Source organism: Bos grunniens, chromosome 4, assembly GCF_055505025.1.
Source record: "Bos grunniens cultivar Pamir isolate PY7600 chromosome 4, Bosgru_T2T1.0, whole genome shotgun sequence".
Taxonomy (NCBI): Eukaryota; Metazoa; Chordata; class Mammalia; order Artiodactyla; family Bovidae; genus Bos; species Bos grunniens.
In genome coordinates this window covers 45,839,081-45,845,080 of record NC_141168.1, presented here as the reverse complement: position 1 = coordinate 45,845,080, position 6,000 = coordinate 45,839,081, and the positions used below count along the sequence as shown (strand labels likewise).

Sequence of the window (6,000 nt, the reverse complement as noted above, 5' to 3'; positions counted from 1 at the left end):
AATCTTGATAACCTCTGTTTAAATAGTATACTTTATCTGTAGATTCTCAGGTTTTCTATGTAAAATTACAGTTGACCCTTGAACAACAGGGATTTGAAGTGCATAGGTCCACCTACATGTGGATTTTTTAGAAAGTAAATACATGCTATAACACTGAATGATTCACAGTTAGTTAAACCTATAGATGAGGAACCATGGATACATAAAGCCTACTGTAAATACATACTTGGATGCTCACTGTGGTGAAGTGGAACCCCCGCTGTTAACCCCCTTAACCCCTGCTGTTGTTCAAGGGTCAACTGTATTTCATCCATGAATAATGATAATTTGCTTCCTCCTTTTTAATCATTTTGCCTTTTATTTCTTCTTCTTTCCTTATTACACAAGCCAGGGCTACAGGTACAGTGTTGAACAGTGATGGTTATAGAGGACATCTTTGTCCTGTTCATCATTTAAGGATATGCTTTCAACACTATGTTAGTAAGTACTGCACATTTTTTGGACAGGCTCAATGGCAGGTTAAAAAAGTTTCCTTTTAACCCTCCTACGCTGTTAGTGGGAATGTAAATTGGTGTAACCACTATGAAAAGCAGTATAGAGCTTCCTTAAAAACACTAAAAATAGAACTACCATATCATCCAACAATCCTACTCTTGAGTATATACTTAGAAGAGAGAGAATGCTAATCCAAAATGATATGTGCACTCCAGTGTTCACAGCAGAACTACTGACAATTGCCAAGACATGGAAGTAACATAAGTGTCCATTAACAAATTAATGGATAAAGAAGATGTTGTATGTATGTGTGTGTGTGTATATATATACATATACATACACGTAATGAAATGTTGCTGCTGCTAAGTCGCTTTAGTCGTGTCCGACCCTGTGCGACCCAATAGACGGCAGCCCACCAGGCTCCACCGTCCCTGGGATTCTCCAGGCAAGAACACTGGAGTGGGTTGCCATTTCCTTCTCCAATGCATGAAAGTGAAAAGTGAAAGTGAAGTCGCTCAGTCGAGCCCGACTCTTAGCGACCCCATGGACTGCAGCCTACCAGGCTCCTCTGTCCATGGATTTTCCAGGCAAGAGTACTGGAGTGGGGTGCCATCGCCTTCTCCAACAAGAAACTAGTGAGTATAACAAAAAAGAAGCAGAGTCACAGATATAGATAACAAACTAGTGATTACCAGTGGGGAGAGGGGCAACACAGGGGTAGGGCTTAAGAGGTACAAAGTATTAGGTATAAAATAAGCTAGAAGGATATACTGTACAACACAGGGAACATAGCCAATATTTTATAATAACTATAAATGGAATATAACCTTTAAAAATTGTGAATCACTATATTGTATACCTATAACTTACATAAAATAAAATTTTAATTAAAATGAGTTGGAGAGTGACTAATTTCTCCCATCTCTTTTTTCTCTTCTGTCAGCTGTTAACTACACCTTGAAAAAGCACAAATTAATGTTATTTGGTATTCACTTGAAGCGAATGTCTTCTTAGAAACTAAGTCCACAGATACATTCAAATCATTTTTCCATTTTATACATCATTTGTCCATTTTATAATTGGGTTATTTGTCTTTTTATTGTTCAGCTCTAAGGTCTCTCATTAGACTTTGACAGGGTGATACTGCTAGGCACCAATGCCATGATTAATGCAAAAACATGCGTTCTGAAATTGCATACTTATACTCGGTCACAAAGTGGTCATCTATGAGATCCAGAGTCAAATCTGCTTCTACTGAAATTTTGTAGATTATAATTAAAAATATACATTTTAAATGTTTAATAAAATACTGATATCAGAAATATTCCTTCCACTTACTATAGCAAAGAGCAAATTTTTCAAAGAGGTTAAGGCAGTGTTAGTTGCAATAGCAAAAGAATAAAAAAAATGTGTCTTCCTAAAGCTCAGGGTAAAGAAAACAATTCTATACTAATATTATGGACGATAGCAATTAAAAATTATAAGCATCTGGACTATATTGATGCATGCAAAGTCATTCATGAACCAATGTTAGCCACAAAATATGTCTTAAACAGATATACACTCATACATTCTAATAGATTTATAAATGTGTCTACATCATTTGTCTTCAGACAAAATTTATGAAACATATTCTTATAAATCTACCAAAATTTATTATTATACTTATAAATGTATATAATTTTATCTTCAATATACTTCAAATATATTATATATAAATTTATTAAAGTACATGAATATGCATTGACAAAAAATGTAAAGTAATGGTAACAGAATTTTATGTTTATTGGTTTCAGAGAGCAGTGTTTCAAAAAATGGTTCTATTTCATTAATATTCAGTCCTCAAAAAAGTTTGGGAATTTGTTGGGGAGAAGTAAAGGAAATGTCTTTTAGGTAGAAATTCTCAGAGCCTTTAACCCACTAATTTGAATTGTGAATCTCTAAAATAAAGAAGTTCATCATATTATTTATCTGTTATTATCTGTTATTTTAGTCTGTTATTTTCATCATGATTTACATTTATTTTACTTGTGTAAACGAATTTGTGTAAATCTCATTTGTACTTGTTCACTAATTTATTGTCCCCAAACTATCAATTCTAATGGGACAGGTAAGTATGTCTATTCTTCACCATTTTCCAAGTGCCTTAGCCAGGGCACACAGCAGGAGCTCAATAAATACTTTTGTAGTGAATGCATTACTTGCAAGAGCATTTTGAGGGACTAGAGCTTGAAGTTACATACTTTGGAAATGACCACTCTAAAGTTACTCAATTGTATAATAACTTCAAAGAAAATACTGTGTGAACGTCTCTAGGCCATTAGAAATCCATTTAATAACTTATTGCTGTACTTCAGTGGAATCCATTATTACTTCATGGAACTAAAGGGATTTCTCAGAGAGCATGTCATGACCTGGAAAAATCTTGCGAAATCATTTTTATACTCTGCAACTCCAAATGACAACTGTAGTAAAAATGACAGTAACCATGGAAGAAGTTGAAAGGAATCATGTTTGCATCAATACCAACAATTCTGGGAAACACATCTGGTGACCTGAGATTTTCCATGGAGAATGTCTTATTTTAATAGTTCAAGTAGACATGTCTTCTGGAAATTGCAAATTACTGACTCATTGGTTCTCTTTTAGGATAAGCGATTTCACATATAACTTGATTTTTTTGAATAGTTCAAATCCATGTTAAGACAGCTATTAAAAATATTTAAAATATATGTCTTACCTACCTGTTTGATACAATAACATAGTTTAGGATACTTAAAAATCCTTTGTTTTTAATAACCCTTGTGGAAGTTATATAATGCTATTGTATATTTTAAGAACATGGGAAAGCTAAGCACTTCATCAACTACTAAGTTTCATGCATTTCCTCTACCTGCCCCATAGAAGTGTTAAAAATACTAATTTCATTATTTCATAGTGTTGAAACAAAATAATAAAAATTGATACAAAATTTAATTATTTTTTTCCCAGTTACCAACGTGGAAAGAATTTTACCAGATGCCAGTGCCACCACATCATGACACATCATTAATGGGTAGCTCATGTCTAAACTTTTGAACTTAATATTTGGCTGTGGGGGAGGGGGCACATGTCAAGTCAAACAAAGAATGTATTTCCAAAGCAGCATTTGCAAAGGTTAATCTCGGTATAGACTGCAAAGGGGAAAGTGCAGTGTCCAGTAATCGATCCAAGACCTGCTTCAAGAGTTTTTCCCCCCTGGTTAATAAAACACCGGAAGAGATTATTTTTTAAACTTAAATTTGCTGAAATGGGGATTTACTGATCTATGAAAACTAATTCCCCAAATTTAAGAATCTTCAGTAAATCGATTTGACATTTGAAAATAAAGATCTCTTGCTTCTGCCTGCATCTTCGGCACAAAAGATGGATACCTGGCTATTTGGCAATCTGAGGGGTTGGGGGGGAGGGGGTATTTATTTACATAATCCTCAAACCAAATCCTCAAACAGCTCAGGAATCTTCTGAACACTCAAGGCCATTGTGGCGTAGGCAGTTAAGTGGCATTCCCAGGAACCCAGGTATCCTACCTCACCTGCCGTTCCCCGCTCCGCTCCCCCCCTCCCCGCTCCCGACCTATTACTCTTTTTCTCCTACACCAAGCTCAAGCACCACCAGCTAGAATGAAGGTCAAAGCTAACAAACTGCTATGTGGTCCGCCAGCTCTGAGGGTTCTCTCCTATCCCAGGGAGTTGTTAAATGTTGTTCATGAAAGGGCATTTCTGAACATTTTATTCCAAGGACACAGTCAAGCCAAAAGATGATTTGGGTGGGTAGAGGCGAGGGAAAGAACACGTACAGGATAAAAAGCGCAGTTTCTTGGAGACTTGCCAGGAACTGAGAGTGGGGAGAGCGGGGGTGTAATTAAAAGCAGAGTCTAGACTGGAAAAGGCGGCTGTACAGCACACAAGCAATGGAGGAGAAAAGTGGGCTCGACTGTTCTAAGCGGCTTCAAAATGAATACTGGAGGAGCCCTGCAGGGAGGCTCAGGCCACGGGTGGATGGATACTCAGCGGCTCCCAGGAGGTGGAGAGGTTAGGGGAAGCGCCAAGTTGTAACCGTACAGCCAGTACTCCCCGCCGCTTTGCTTGCACTTCCTGATGGTCCACGTACTCCCGGGCTCTCCCCAGATCTTCCCCTCACCCTCTCCGAGCTCTCCGACTCCTCCCCCGCCGCCTCAGCTCTCCCACCTAGCCCGCTAGGGGTCCCCGATCCCGCTCCGCGCTCTGCGGGCTCCCTGCGCGCAGCCCCTAGCGGTGGGTCTTGTGAGGCCGGCAACAGCGCGCCTCCCTCCCGCCTTCCTCCCTCCCTCCCTCCTCTCCGTGCTCCCCAGCCCTGCGCGATCCAGCTTGGGGAGGCGGGGAAGCTGCCCGAGCGCGACCGCAGCGGTAGCCACCCTGCAAGCCGCCAGCCGGAGGCACGGTCCCTAGGCCCTAGAGCCCGGGGAGGCCCCCGGGGAATCGGCACTGCTGGAGAGATCTGCGAGGCCCGTCCCTGCCCGGCGCGGAGGGCGCGGAGGTGAGTGTTGGGGAGAGCGCCAGGCGCGGTAGCAGCTGCAGAGTTGGGGGTCAAGATGCGGTCGGTGCCAAGCGCTTCATGCTTCTTTCCCAGGATTCTGCGGCGTCCGCTCTGAGCTTCTGGGGTTCCTGATCGCCTGGTACCTTGAGGCAGGGAGTGGGGAGGGAGTCTGTTCCACGGATTCAGACCCCTACTTCGCCGAGCTCCCAGAAAGTCCTGGGGTTGGTTGGGCCCAGGAGAAAGGAGGCCAGGAGAGACACTGTCCCAGGTAGGATGTGGCCCAAGGGAACGAAGGGAAAGGACGTACAGGTTACCTTAGCCTGCCTGATACTCTTCTATCCACTTTAGGTTCATGCAGCGTATTTCACTGAAGATCCGGCAGCGCTGCTTTGCGAACGTGTATATCTTTCTAGTAGTCATTTTGTTTATTACCCAATGATGTGACCGTGGTGTGTTTAGGCCATTATGTGTTAGAAAGTAATTGGCCTCTTCTTTGAGTGTCCTAAATTATCTAAGCCCTGTATTCAGCCACAGCCAAAACTTGTTGAAAATTATGGCCTAAAAATCTTGCTCTTAAAATAGAGCAGAGAGATAAAGAGAATTTTTGTTGAGAGATTTCCAATTATTATCTTCCTTACTGCCTTGGAGAAGGATTGGTGTCAGTTTTTGCTCCTCAGGCAATACATTTTTTAGATGGAAAAACTTATTCCAGGTCATGGTTAATTATCACTCATCACCTTGAAAGTGGGAGGAGTCGAATTTCAACTCCTGCCCCACCCCCACTCTCTTGACTTTGATTGGATTCTAGTCAAGCTAACAACCCCCGCGCTGGGAACCTTTTTAGTTCTCTGCAAACCACATCCCCGCCACGCCCACACACTTTTTTCACCTATATTATTTCTTCGTCTTGTTGATCTCCATTTATTTATTTTTTCTTTCTCTAAGTCT

At 41.0% G+C, this 6,000-nt stretch overlaps 1 protein-coding gene across 2 annotated transcripts in view; it reads left to right on the top strand.

Annotated features, from left to right (window-relative positions):
* Nucleotides 1-4,910: 4,910 nt before the first annotated feature.
* The window catches only part of STEAP2 (STEAP2 metalloreductase), a 30,824-nt gene continuing 29,734 nt past the window's right edge, over nt 4,911-6,000 (top strand). Inside the window, exon 1 of one of the 2 annotated variants that reach the window (XM_086396236.1) lies at nt 4,911-5,052. The gene's annotated coding sequence lies outside the window, so the exon portion shown is untranslated. The other variant, XM_086396237.1, reaches the window with a different exon arrangement.